This window comes from Mustela nigripes, chromosome 3 (genome assembly GCF_022355385.1).
Source record: "Mustela nigripes isolate SB6536 chromosome 3, MUSNIG.SB6536, whole genome shotgun sequence".
NCBI classification, from domain to species: domain Eukaryota; kingdom Metazoa; phylum Chordata; class Mammalia; order Carnivora; family Mustelidae; genus Mustela; species Mustela nigripes.
The window spans coordinates 69,588,786-69,603,721 of record NC_081559.1 but is presented as its reverse complement, the minus strand read 5'-3'; the positions used below and the strand labels follow the sequence as shown (position 1 = coordinate 69,603,721).

Genomic DNA, 14,936 nt, shown 5'->3' with positions numbered 1-14,936 from the left:
GTAACATTTTATCATCTAACTTCCTGTAATATTTTATCATCTAACTTCCAATGCTCTTAAACAAGGGTGGCCAGGTAAAGTATAGTATTAGCCACTTAATTGGAATATCAGAGAAACAATGAATAATTTGGTATAAGTACATTCCATGCAATATTTCAGACAGGTTTTCTTTGCTAAAGCTGGCAATCCTATCTTAAGCAGATGTAACAATCAAAACGATAATCTCACTCACGGAGCACCTCGCGCGTGCCCTTTAATTAGAGAGACCGTCTGTGCAGCTTTGTCTGGGACAGTGCGGGCACACTGGTGGTCCTGGTGGATTACTAACAGCAACCCCCCCCCCCCATTTATGCTCTCGAGTGTCTGACCTCACATACTTTTAATGTCTCTTCCACTTTAATTTCAATTCCCATGACAGCCTTATGCAAGATTTTATTATCTCCATTTTGCAGACAAAACAATTTTCAGAAGAAATAACAAAGTAGCCTAATGTCATACAGGAAGCAAGGAAGTAGCAACACCAGGATTCTTGGGCAGGTGTGGCCAACTTGAAGCCCCTCTTGGCATAGACCTCCGAGCTGGTACAAACAGAGGTCCCCAACTTCCACAAGGGCTCGCCCCCTTGATGAGTCCTGGTCCCTTCAGGACTCAGAATCAAAATTATGTACAAGCTTCTTTTCCAATCAATGGATTTTGCCCACACACCACTCAAATTTAGCTAAATGGATGAAAGATTTCCAGTGACCTCACAGAGAGAAAGAGTCTGGGAAGACTGTTCATACCTTAAAAGGACATGCTTCTCTGACCGGGTGATGGGGATTCAGGAAGGCACTTGCTGTGATGAGCAGTGGGTGTTGTATGCAAACGCTGAATCACTGAATTGTATACTTGGAACTGTTGCACTGTATGTTAACTGGAATTTAAATACAATTTTCTTAAAAAGGACATGCTTCCTGTGGTGACACCAGAGCTACCAAGAGGAACTGTGAAAGGATATATTAGAGGCAGCAGTGAGATGGGGAGAACACAGTCATCTCCCCTTCAGTCCAAACAGGCAGCCTGGCTGCCCAGGAAAGACAGAGGACGGGAAAAGGGTTCCCTCTGGCCATCATGCCGTCACTATAGTGCTCCTATGTATTCACACAGCAAACCTAGAACATGCCCTTATTACGTGGCAGGCAAACACTAGACATTCCCGAAACGTGATGGCGAGCTAGACAGAGGTGGCCCTACTCTCCTTGAGCTTCGGGTCTGCTGGGGAATCCGGTGAGTCGCCTGGGGAGGGGGCAGGCCAGTTCTCACACCTGGCCCAGCCTGCCTTCGCTCCCTCCTTTGTGCACCCTGGCCACCTCGGTACTGGAGTTCCAGCCTGGGGATGTCCTGCACTTGCTGGGTGGGCAGCAGGAGGCAGAGAGCTCCCGCGGGACAGGGACACACTGGAGTCTGAAGTGTGGGCTCTAACCAGTCCATGCCCACTGATCAAGCTCAAGTGTGTCTGGAGGACTAGCCCCAGCCTGGCCTTCTGCTGCACGTCTCACTCCACGGTTCAGCATCCCTGAGAGCTGGGCACAGTCATTTTACAGTTTTAACACATGGGAAAACTGAGCCTTGTGACCACTTGTGCGGCACGGACAGACCATGACCCTGCTCCAGCTCCCAAACTCTGCTGGGGCCCCCCCCGGATGCCGACGCTGCTCACCTCCGGGTCATGCTTTAAGTGACAAGGCCCTATGCTATCTCGCCTCTTGGTAATTCAGCTCTTTTATCCTCAACTAAGCATTTCCAAATGACTCTGTGTGTTAGCAGTATCATTTCGGCCCATTTTCATTGAGCGTATCCTGCACCAGAACCTGTATTAAGAGCTTTCCATGAAGTGAAGTAGGATGCGATGTGTAGGAACGTGAGGAAACTAAGTCCCAGGAAGTTTAAAGAACTTGCTCAGGGTCACAGATCTGGCCCCACGTGTTCCTGCAAGGTGTCTGCAAACAGAGAAGCGGAAGAAAGGCTAGCTCTTGTGGTCTGCGGACAACACCCAGGTGGAGAACGCTCGGTGTTGTCAAGCAAGGCCTAGACTCCATCTGGTTCTCGTGACACAAAATCCAGCCCCTCTTCCACCTGCCCTTCCTTAACCTTGAGCGAACGATTCCAGTAAGAGCTGTCTTCCTTCGGAGCTGAAGGAGTCCTTAACCAAGCCAGCATCATGCCCCAGGGACGGAACAAGCTTGCCTCGCTCAGCCGACTCCCTCTTCAGAGTCCATTATGCTGGTTAGAATCCCTGGAGGCCTGGAGCACCAGGGGAGGTAGTCAGAGGCCTCCAGAGCTCCCGGGAAGGCCCTGCCGTTGCTGCCCAGAGAGCATCTTCCCAGTTACCTACCACTAATTCAATCCAGAAGCAGTGGGGCTACTCAAGCCTGAGACCTGATGTGAATTTTCAGTGACTCCGTGCTTTTCCTGCCTGACCCCTGGGTCCCCTCTTTCCCCTCCAGTATCCAGTTCCTCCCTTCTTTTTAAAGCACGCCCCCTCTCCTTCTTTTCTCAAACTGGCTTTCCAGAAAGGATCCTTTGACTTCTAAACTGATGCCAGATAAGGTTCCAACAATAGCATCGGTTGAGTCAGGGGTGGGGTGGGGGTGGGGGGATGGGGACAGAGGTCTCAGAGATCCCACAGATTCCTGCCCTTGGGAAGTTTACAGCTTACTGGGGTAACAGATACAGGAGGAATTTCAGCAGCAAGAGGGAACTCCTCAGATGTAGGCACATCAAGGGCGCTGTGAGGACCCGGAGGCATGAGAGGAGATACCATCACAGGTGAATTCTGAAGACTGGGTCAAAGGCAGCCAGTGCAAAGGAATTCCAGGCAGAAGCAGCAGCAATGAGCAGAGCACAGAAGCATGGACAGCTCGGCTATCTTTTTTTTTTTAAGGTGATTTTTAAAATAATTTTTTATTTTTTATAAACATATATTTTTATCCCCAGGGGTACAGGTCTGTGAATTACCAGGTTTACACACTTCACAGCACTCACCAAAGCACATACCCTCCCCAATGTCCATAATCCCACCCCCTTCCCCCAAACCCCCTCCCCCCATCAACCCTCAGTTTGTTTTGTAAGATTAAGAGTCACTTATGGTTTGTCTCCCTCCCAATCCCATCTTGTTTCATTTATTCTTCTCCTACCCACTTAAGCCCCCATGTTGCATCACCACTTCCTCATATCAGGGAGATCATATGATAGCGGTCTTTCTCTGCTTGACTTATTTTGCTAAGCATGATACGCTCTAGTTCCATCCATGTTGTCGCAAATGGCAAGATTTCACCACCCAAAGAACAAATAATCCAATACAGAAATGGGCAGAGGACATGAACAGACATTTCTGCAGCTCGGCTATCTTACACTTTGGAGCATAGAACAGAAAGCAAGGAACAGCCACAAACAAGACGGGAGAACAAGTAAGGGTAATATGGAGGAAGTCCCTGAATGCCACGTCAAGGAGCTTGGACTTGCTTCTCCAGCCAGTAGCTCTCAGCTCCCACCCGAGGGTCCGGTTTGGAGGGTGAGCGGGGACAGACATCGCAGCTGCCACCCTGCGGTCCCCACCGCCGCCCGCACCCATGCCTCGGTCTGCTTCACATACTCACTGCTCTGCACAACAGAGTGTGAAGAAAAAGTTCTGTTGCCAAAGACGTGTGCGACCACTTCTGAGGGGACACTGTCTCAGGGGAAATAAGGATTTCAGGGAGCAGGAAGAGGAGGTACTTGGGGGTTTTGTCTAATCGGTGGATGCCCCGGAAACACCCTCTTTCCAGGCCAGGAAGTGGCTGTTTCATTTTCCAGTTCGATTCTGTGATGAGTGAGGAAGCAGGAGCTGCTTCCTTCCTTCCTCGCTGGACCCCACGGCCCCCACGCCCATGCTCTCTAAGCCCAGCCTGCAGGGTCGTATCACTCTAGTGACCCCTACGAAGCTGGTCATTACAGGAATCGGCAGGCCCCACAGTGCTGCTGACCTCGCTGACAGTATCTATCCATTCTCAAGCCTTTCTGGGCCTCCTGGTGTCCGCCATTGCTTACCTCATTGACCAACAGCACATTGACAACAGGCCCTTCCCCTGCTTCCAGAAGACCTGGCTCTTCCGGGCTCCACACCTGGTCCTCCCCCACCGCCCTCCATCCCCAGTCACTTGGTCAGTTAATGATTATTCCAGTTCTTTTAAGCTCCCACATAAACGAAGTTTATCAGCCCCTAATTGTGGCTGCTGCTCAGCCAGACGCCCCCCCCCCCCCCCCAGTTCATGCCGTCTGGCTGGTGCTGCCTTGGCCCCCAGAAAGGCAGCCCTGGTAAATCATCCCCGCACATCCTCCTCCCTCCGGGGGTGCTTATCACGTTGCCACCTGGGATTCACCGAGCCAGCTGAAGCTTACTTTCTCCACAGGAACGCATCCGTCCAGACAGCAACAAACATTCTGAATGTGCATAGTATCAATAAAAATGTCTGAGGAGGCAGCCCCCCAATACACTGAGATTGATTTACTTCCAGATTATAATTATGTATTACTGTAATAATCTGTTATGGACATTATTAAATAGATATAAATACAAATTAAAGCAAATGGGTTAAACAGTATTTTTTAATGTTTTATTAATGTTACATTTTTGCTCTCACTAGAAATGTTCTAAGAGGGCTAGAATTAAATATGCCTCGCCTAAAAAAATTAATCGACTTTAGTCTGGGAAGCAGTTTCAGCTTTACAGAAAAACGGAGCAAAGTACAAGAGTTCCAATGAACCTGCTCAACACTTTCCTCTCCCCAACGGCCCTTGTTAATAACATCTATTAGTGTGATGCCTTTTCTATAAAATCATGAGTCACTGCTGATATATTATTATTAACTAAAGTCCAGAGTTTACATTAGGGTTCTCTCCATGTTGCACATTCCACAGGCTTTCATAATGTAGAACATGGATCCACAATTGCAGTATCATACCGAATAATTTCATTGCCTTAAAAATCCCCTGGGCTCCACCTGTTCATCCCTCTTCCCTCCCTCAACTCCTGGCCATGATCCTTTTTTCCGCTCGATTATTGTTTTAAACTTTGGTTAACCCTTTGTGAAAAAAGTGCATTTGAGAGTCCAGTTCTACGTCCACACCTTGCTTTTGAAATGCCTGGCCGGCACAGAGGAAGAGGAGGCCTCACAAAGGCTACAGATGGGGATGGGCAGCCATGGTGCACGTCAGAGTTAGTTTTTCTGTCCCAATCACCTTTATGTAAAGATCTTTATGAAATTTGGTTGGTAAATTTCTCTCCTCCTGCAGCCAATCATTTACTCATACAAGCTTATCAGATGCTCATACATTTAATAATTTTAATAAAAGGCCCAGATGCCCCCCTTTCTTCTATAATACTTTGGAAGATTTTAAGTGGATTCAAAATTCCTCTCCAACTTTTTAAAGTATGCAGATATGAGAGTTTTTATAGGTAGTAAGCTTGTTTGTTTTCTCTAAAACTAAACCACTGGATGATGGGATAATAGAAACTTTTCTAACTACCTGTCGGTTTTAGACAGGCTCAGTTGGGGTTAAATGTCCAATCTGATTTCGGCTCAGGTCACGATCTCAGGGTCTTGGGATTGAGCCCCATCTCAGGCTCCATGCTCAGTGCGGAGCCTGCTGGAGACTGTCTGCCTCTCCTTTTGCCCCTCCCCCTACTATCTCTCTAATAAATAAATAATCTTGCAAAAAAATTTTTAAAAACCCCAACACTCTTGGGCTATTTTAGTGAGCACCCCTGTCACCTTTTAAAGAGCTGTCTTCCAGATCGTGTTTTAATAGCATCTTCATAAAGCACTTTTCTTAAAAAATAAAGAAATTACTCCAATAAATTTAGCCTTTCCTGCCCCCTTCCATTGTCCCCCACTTTAGCAGCCTGAAAACATGGAAACAACCATTCCCCGTTGCCCGGACTCCCCCAGGGCTCCCTGTGAATGCAGAGACAGGCCCACCCTGAAGGCTTTGGGTTCACCCCACTTCCTGGTTATGGCATTAAGCCGCCACTTCTCCAGCTGCACTGCCTTGTCTCATGGAAGTGAAATTCCCGGACCCTCATTACTGGAGGAGAATGATTGGAAAACCATTTGCCTTTGGAAGCACCTAAGGTCTCCATCAGTAACTGAGCTGGTACCTCACCAATAAAGCCAGGGTGTGAGCAGAACAAACGCCTTCCATGTCATTAAGTTCATTCCCTGAATAAATAAAACCTGCAGTCCACAAGAGCTTCCTGAGAAACTTATTCTGGGCCGCCTGCCGGCTCCAGATTTAAATCCTTGTACCTTTCTCACTGGCCCAAATGAAAGGGCCACAAGGGCACTATCAACTAAAAAGTGAACCAAATTCTTCTGGAACTGTGCTTCCTGCCACCATCCCTCCCTGACTCCTATTCTGGAAACTCAGGATTAAGTAACTACCCCCTCCTTTTTTTTTTACAATTATTTATTTGTCAGAGAGAGAGAGAGGGAGAGAGAGAGATCATAGCATGGGGAACGACAGGCAGAGGCAGAAGGAGAAGCAGGCTCCCCACTGAGCAGGGAGCCCGATGCAGGACTCGATCCCAGGAGCCTGGGATCATGAGCTGAGCTGAAGGCAGTGGCTTAACTGACTGAGCCACCCAGGTGTCACAAGCAACTGCCTTTCAGTTTCTCTTTTATAGTGTCATGTTCAGAGGAAATAGCCCATTGGTGAAGAGCTGTGTCTGCCCATGCTGGATATTTTCCATTCATCCCTCCAATCCTGGAGGGCTTAACTGCATGGGCAGAATGGTGGGTTTCCTTGTCCCATGGCTCCTGACTGGGCTCAGATGATGGAAGGCACCAGCAGGAGAGGAGTAAAGTCAGGAATTTATTCCTCTAGTCTCACCCCTCTGGGTCACCATGGCTTAGCACCTTGTTCTTCTGAAGGTCACAGCTCCTGCCAGGAGCTCTCTCCTGGAACTGAGGCTTCCTTCTCTTGGTTCTCATTAATATTCCCCCCTCTTCAGGCTTAAAAGTGGTAATGGCTCCCTGCTCTTCCACTCTTGGAGCGTGGCACCATTCCTTGTTCCTCTTCCTAAACACCTCTGTAAATAATTCCTTTATTAGCCTTTCCTATATCATCTCATTTAAGAAGATACCTATTTCCTGATGGCAATTGCCAGCTATACTGGCCAAACCGCAGCTTTGGTGTAAATTCCATTCTTTGGTTCTTGATGTGATACTAAGTCAAAGATTAGAACGGACGTGAGTAATGGCCGCTGCTGCTAAAAATAATGATAGCCAGCTTTTCTTTCATGCGGAGGGTCTGACACCATGTGTATTACTCTACACAAGTTAATTCACTTTAACCTACAACACCTTCATGAGAAGGCTGGTAGGTGAAGAAGATCCGAAGATGATCCCAGCAGCCTCTGCCTCCTGATAGTAATGCCTGCTAACACCCTTGCACTAAGTGTGGACTGGATTTAGCATCTTGCTTCTAATGATTAGAACATGGCAGAGTGACGGTATATCACCTCAACATCATAAAGGCCATAGATGACAAACCCGAAGCTGACGTCATACTCAACTGTGAAAAGCTAAAAGCTTTTCCTCAAAGATCAGGAACAAGAAAAGGATGCCCATCCTGGTCATTTTTATTCAACATAGTACTGAAAGTCCTAGTCACAGTGATCAGATGAGAAAGAGAAAAAGGCATCCAAATTGCTACGGAAGAAGTAAAACTGTCAGTATCTGCAAATGATATGACACCATATACAGAAAACCCTCAAGACTTCACCAAACAAACAAACAAACAAAAAACCCCAACTATCAGAACTAATAAATGAATTCAGTAAAGTTGCAGGCTACAAACCAAGAGTATATACACAAACAAAATGCATTTCTATATACTAATAATGTGCTAGAACAAAGGGAAATTAAGAAAACAATCCTATTTACAGTTGCGTCAGTAAGAATAAAATACTTAAGGATAAATTTAGCCAAGGAAATGAAAGACCTATACTATGAAAAATATAAGACATTGATCAAAAAAGAAATTGAAGATGACACAAACAAATGGAAAGAAATACTGTGTTCATGGATTGGAAGAATATTGTTAAAACGTCTATACTGCCCAAAGCAAGCAATCTACAGATTCAATGCAATCCTTATCAAAACACCAATGGCATTTTTCATAGAACTAGCACAAATAATACTAAAATTTATATGGATCCACAAATAATCCCAAATGGCCAAGGAGAACTGAGAAAGAAGAACAAAGCTGAGGTATCGAAATCCCAGATTTTATGTATTTGAGAGAGAGAACATGCATGCACGGGTGGGGTGAGGGGTAGGAGGGGGAGGGGCGGGGAAAAGCAGACTCTGCACTGCGCCCAGAGCCAGTTTGATCCCATGATCCTGAGATCGTGACCTGAGCTGAAAATAAGAGTTGGATGCTCAGCTGACTGAGCCCCCCAGGCACACCACAGTCTCAGATATTAAACTATATTGCTAAGCTACAGGAATCACAATGGCATGGTACTAATCCAAAAACAGACACATAGATCAACACAACAAAACAGAGAACCCAGAAATAAACCCAGGCTCGTATGGTCAATTAGTCTACAACAAAGGACGCAAGGATATGCAATGGGGAAAAGGCAGAATCATCAATAAATGGTTCTGGGAAAACTGGGCCCCTTTCTCAAGCCATACACAAAAATGAACTCAAAATGGATTAAAGAGCTAAATGTGGGACCTGAAACCATAAAGCTCCTAAAAGAAAACATGGCAGTAAGATCTTAGACATCAGCATTAGTGATATTTTTTTTGGATCTGTCTCTCCCGGCAAGGGCAACGACAGCAAAAATAACAAATGGGACTATATTAAACCAAAAAGCTTTTGCACAGCAAAGGAAACCATCAACAAACCAAAAGGCCACCTACTGAATGGAAAAAGATATTTACAAATGATATATCTGATATGGGATTAGTATATGAATCACAAAACTCAACACTAAAACAAACAAACAATTCAACTAAAAAAATGGGCAGAGGACCTGAATAGACATTCCTCCAAAGAAGACATCCAGATGGCTAATAGACACATGAAAAGTTGCTCCACATCACTAATCATCAGGGAAATGCACACCAGAACCACAATGAAGTATCAATTCACATCCATCAGAATGGCTATTATCAAAAAGATAAGAAATAATAAGTGCTGACAAGCATGTGGAGAAAGGGGAACCCTTGTGTGCTATTGGTGAGAATATAAATTGGTACAACCACTGTGGAAAACAGTATGGAGGTTCCTCAAAAAATTAAAAGTAGAACTATGGGGGCTCCTGGCTGGCTCAGTCAGTAGAGCATGTGACTGTTGGTCCCAGGGTTGTAAGTTCAAGCCCCGTGTAGAGATTACTTAACAATAAAATCTTAATAAAAACCAAGAATTACAGTATGATCCAGCAATTCTATTTCTGGATATTTATACAAAGAAAATAAAAACACTAATTCAAAAAGATATATGCATCCCTATGGTCACTGTAGCATTATTAACAATAGCTAAGATATGGAAGCAACCTAAATGTCTATGGAAAGATGAAAAAAGAAGATGTCACACACACACACACACACACACACACACAGAGGAATATTATTCGGTCATAAAAAAGAATGGATCTTGTTATTTGTGACAACATGGATTGACCTAGAAAGAATTATGCCAAGTAAAATAAGTCAAAGAAAGAAAGACAAATACCATATAATTTCACTTATATGTGGACTCTAGGGGCGCCTGGGTGGCTCAGTGGGTTAAGCCTCTGCCTTTGGCTCTGGTCATGGTCGCAGAGTCCTGGGATCGAGCCCTGCACTGGGGAGCCTGCTTCGCCCTCTATGCCTGCCTCTCTGCCTATTTGGGATCTCTGTCAAATAAATTAATTAAATCTTTAAAAAAAATGTGGATTATAAAAAACAAAACAAACAAACAAAACAAGCAGATTCATAAATATAGAAAACAAATTGGTGGTTGCCAGCAGGTAGAGAGGTAGGAGGACAGGCAAAATAGGTGAAGGGGATTGAGAGGTATACACTTTTCTAGTTTGAAAACAAGTGAAAGGGACGTAAAGTACAACCTAGGGAATGTAGTTGATAATAGTGTAATAACTTCATATGGTGACAGATGATAAACATACTTATCATAATCATTTCGTAATGTGTATGTCAAATCACTATGTTATACACCTGAAGCTAATATAATATTCTATCTAACTACATTTCAATTAAAAAGAAAATAAAGTGGCACCTGCATGGCTCAGGCAGTTAAGAGTCTACCTTCAGCTCAGGTCATGATCTCAGGGTCTTGGGATCAAGCCCTGTGTGGGGCTCAGTGCTCAGCACAGAGTCTGTTTGTCCCTCTCCTCCCCTTCTAAACCTCCCCTCACTTGCACTCTCTCTCTCTCAAATAAATAAATAACTAAAATCCTCAAAAAATAGAAATAAATAAGATAAAAAATAACTTGTAAATTTGCTGTCCCATACTAAGATTTGAATTTCATCAGATTCAACACTTTTTAAAGTTTTTTTTTTTTGGAATAAGTTATGATACAAATAATCAAAATATTCAGCTTTTAAGAGCTGAGTCCTTTCAGGTCTGGAAACCAGTAAATCCATTAGATATGTACTGACCACCCGCTGGGTGCAAGACTTTCTCCTCTCCATGCACACCCTAATTCTCAGTACCATCCCCTGGCCTGTCATGGAGCTTTTGTTCCACATAGCATTCCATTTCCTCCCTGCATTAATTCAGAAGTGAGAACCCAAAACATTCAAGGTAATGTAGAGCCTTTGACCAGATTTCAGGTCTACCTGAACCTCAAAAGTCCTCTACCAAAATAAAGATAATATTTTCTTCTTTTGATATTTGGCACCAAGGATGCTAGAGGCAAAAACCACTCAAACTATTCAAGCCATTCACACCAGCAGAAGCTCAGAGGCAGAATAAATACAGAGGTTAAGTCAAGAGATGGTGTGCATAATGTTGGAAGAAGGATGTCAGTGTCAAAATTATCTGGGTTCACAAGCTGAGTGATCTTCAGCAGGTCTGCTGAGCTCTCCAAGTCACAGTTCCCTCATCTGTAATGGGGGGTGGGGGGGAGACACAGAGCCATTTCCTAAAGTTGCTGTGAGAATTAAATGAGATTCTATATGTACAAGGACCTAATCTGGTCACGGCATTCATTTATTAAGCAGCCATGAGTAATAAGGACGTGTCAGGTGCTGGCAACACTGTGGTGAACCAGGCAGACAGCTCCCTCGTGTGCCCCCCCCACCCCCAAATTGGGGCTACTGTCTCCGGGGGAAGACAAGCATTAAACAAGTACCTACAAACACAAATAATTGCTATACAAAGAGAAGTTCTAAGTCACCACAGCCTCGTTTAGAGTTCCCAAAATGGTAGCTTATGAAATGGTAAGCAAATATATATATTTCATTATATTCTGCTCTGGTAAACTTGTCTTTATTTCGTCATTCTCAACCTCCTTCTCTCTCTCTCTCCCTTCTCCTTATTTCCCAGTATCATGACAACATTTCTAGCCTACCTTCATATTCAAACTATTCAATGGACCATTTTTTCTTATTAACTCATATATATCAAGTATACATGACTGAAAAGGTTTAGCATAGCACCTCAGCCTGCTACTAACTTCAGTATCATTTTAAGCTATAATTTGGCATCATCTGAGAGGAAGAGTATATCTGTGATAGAATTTTAGGTTGTCTTTTTTTTTTTTTTTAAATTATAAGGTTTTTAAAACTTTTTCAGCTTTGGGGCGCCTGGGTGGCTCAGTGGGTTAAAGCCTCCGCCTTCGGCTCAGGTCGTGATACCAGAGTCCAGGGATAGAGCCCCACATCCGGCTCTCTGCTCAGCAGGGAGCCTGCTTCACCACCCGCCCCCCCCCCATCGCCTGCCTCTCTGCCTACCTGTGATCTCTGTCAAATAAATAAATAGTCTTAAAAAAAACTTTTCAGCTTCAAATTATCTAAAATTTATAATCAAGTTGCAAAAACAGTAAAAAATGTTTCCAGATACTCTTTACTCATCTTCCCCAAACGTTACCATTTTATATAATGGCAGCCCACTTACTGAAACTAGAAAACTACCATTAATAAAATATTATCCAGGTTTTGACTTTATTGAGAGAAGTGTTGGGGTCTGAGGAGAGAGAGCCAGAGGCATTCTGTAGGACTGATCACTGATCTCATGGGTGATTTAAAACAGTGGACAATTCAGCTTTCCATTTATTTTGGGCTTCCAATGATGAAATGATGGGAGGGGGCATGTATATTACCTTTCTAATTTCCTCTTGTGTATATGAATGCTAAAACTTATGTGGATTTTTCAAAGACATAAACTCGAGAGTTCTTTTCCAGCAAGTATTTGATTCCTTAGAAGGTCCAAGGAACTCTGCTGAACTTTGGGGAATCAAAGATCCAACCCTGTTCTGCCTACGTGACACTACGCCCCACGTCTTTAGAGGGATTATCACATTTAATCTTTACAACAATCCTAGAAGATAAGATCTGCTGTTATGTCTGCCTGACTAAAGCAAAAAATAAGGCTCAGAGACCCAACCAGCAAGGAGACCAGGCAGCTCCTCACCTTAACTTCCGCACCACACTCTGGTAAGTGCTAGTGAAATGTTCTCAAGTCTGGAATAATATGTTGCTATATGAAATCACTTGTCCTTTTTTTATATAAAACATAACATGGACATACTACCATAGAAATGGCTTAAAAAGAAGAGCAACTATATAACAAACCTTAAAAAGATGGGTACATTTAGGAACAAAGTTTGTCAATAGGAAGGGTTTACATCACACTTAACATTTTTCCAGAAGTGCTGTTGTCCCTGTACCTCAGGATACAAATGTGCACAAGGGAATGGTATAGGCAGAGACGGCTTCAAGTCATGGGTGAACAATCTCCTCAGCCTAGAACATCAATACTCCAGCGCCCACATTCCCACCCTTTCTGATTTTATTCAAAGGGATAGACAGCCTTGGAATTTCAGCATATGATTAAGCGGTGATTGCCCTGATCATACCTTGTTGTTGTTTTCAAACGCACACGTTCTAGTATCTGTGTCGTCCTGGTGAGTGTTAACTTTTCTTTAGGTCCTGGGGCCTCTGAAAAGAGCTGGTCCGAGCCTGGTAATAAGAGTTAGCTTTGGCAAAGGAGTAGAACCTTCCCTTTCTCCAAATGTTTGCTGCGATCCTGCGGTATCTGAGGACGTGGGAGGCTGACAGATCCATCCCCACTAGAGGCAAGAACTACTCAAAGAACCCCGCCCGTTTTGTGGGGAGGAATGGCATCTCCCCGCGGGAAGGGCGGCCCCGTTGTCCCCACGCTGTGGACGGGGGAGACAGACGCACATGCACGTGGGCTTCTGGGGGTTCCATTCCATCTTGAAGTTCATTTTTTAAGTGAATTTGAACTTTAAGGTGTCTCAAAGCTCGACCCCCTCTTTTGAGAAAAGGGGCGAGAGCGATGGGGAAAGGCTTTCCCTCGGGTGAGGGGAGGAGGCGCCCCAGCGGCGGCAAGCGGCCGAGGATGCGGCGTCTGGGTTAGGGCCCTCGGGGGTACACACCGTCCAGATCCCGCTCGTCTGCAGACGCTCGTCCCGGACCCCACGGCCGCGTGCTTCACCGCGCAGGGGCGGGCACGGAGGAACCCACGAGCCCCGGACCCCCGCTCTGCACTCTCGCCACGCGGCTCTTGGGGACCCGAGGCGGCGGGGCGCAGAGCCTCGCAGGCGGGCAGGCGGGGCGGGCGCGGCGCCCGGAGGAGAGGGCGAAGGGCCGGCGGCGGCCTCGCGGCGCGTCCACGTGTGGCGGGGCCGCAGGGGCGGGGTGGGGGGGGGGACGGGGAGCCGAGGGGGAGGGTTTACATCTCCGCGAAGTTCCCGGATGGTCGCAGCCTCCCGGCGCTGAGCGCTTTTCCTGCCCGGCAGGCTCAGCCCTGCAGACCCGGGAGAAGTTTCCCAGAAAAAAATGCCCGGCGCGCCGCGGGGCCCTGGAGCCGCCCGGAGCCGCTGCGCGGTAAGGGACACGCCGCCACCGCCGCCTCGGACCGACCGGGGCCCCGGGGGCTCGGGGCGGCGCCCGGGGAGACCCCCGCGGCCGCCGGGGACGCCGGGGAGGGGCAGGGCTGGACGGCGGGGTGGGGAGCGCCGCGCGGCAGCGGGCGGGGGCGCCCGGGGAGGTCCGGGCTGCGTCGGCGGCGGGCGGTGGGCGCGGGCGCGCGGCCTCGGGAGGGGCGGAGTGGGGAGGAAGGGGCCGCGGACTGCTGGGCTCCGGGCTCGGCCGCCTCCCGCCTGGGCTCCGGCGACCCCGGGGCCGCCCGCGGGACCCATTGCCGCCGTAGTTCCCCAGGCAGGGGCTGAGTTGGTATGTGCTGGAGCCGCATCTACGCCCCCCGGCTCGGGGTGCTTTTGGGCATCCCCGGGCCAGTTCATGCCCAGGAACCGCCTCGCCTTCATCGCCGGAGGAATCGAACCCATCCCGCGACTAGGCTCCCGCCTGCAGACTGAGGCTGCTCTGTGGTCGGTGTAGACGGCGCGCGTTAGATGTGGTCATTGACTTTACAGGCACTTCCAACCCCTGTCAGCGCTCCCCGCCAACCCCGGGGCCTTTACCGAACTTTCCGGGCAGCCTCATTTCAGCCTCATTCCCACTACCTTTTTCTACTAACTCATTTTTCTTTCCAAAAGAGAACTGTTGAAGAAAGTTGCAAGCGTAAAAGAAACCGGCTGACCCAGTCGAGGCGACCCAAATCTTCAACGGGTGCTTAGTTAGACTTTCAACTCTTGGAGAGTAACAAAGGGTGTGTCTGTGTCTCTAGTCTTCTGGTCCTGTGTTATTCCAGAGGAA

The 14,936-nt window shown here is 46.8% G+C and overlaps 1 protein-coding gene across 1 annotated transcript in view; it reads left to right on the top strand.

Moving 5' to 3' along the window:
- Nucleotides 1-13,962: 13,962 nt before the first annotated feature.
- LOC132013848 (WAS/WASL-interacting protein family member 1) overlaps nucleotides 13,963-14,936 on the top strand; it is a 115,485-nt gene continuing 114,511 nt past the window's right edge. The window contains exon 1 of the mRNA XM_059394195.1: nucleotides 13,963-14,105. The gene's annotated coding sequence lies outside the window, so the exon portion shown is untranslated. The remainder of the gene's footprint in view (nucleotides 14,106-14,936) is intronic.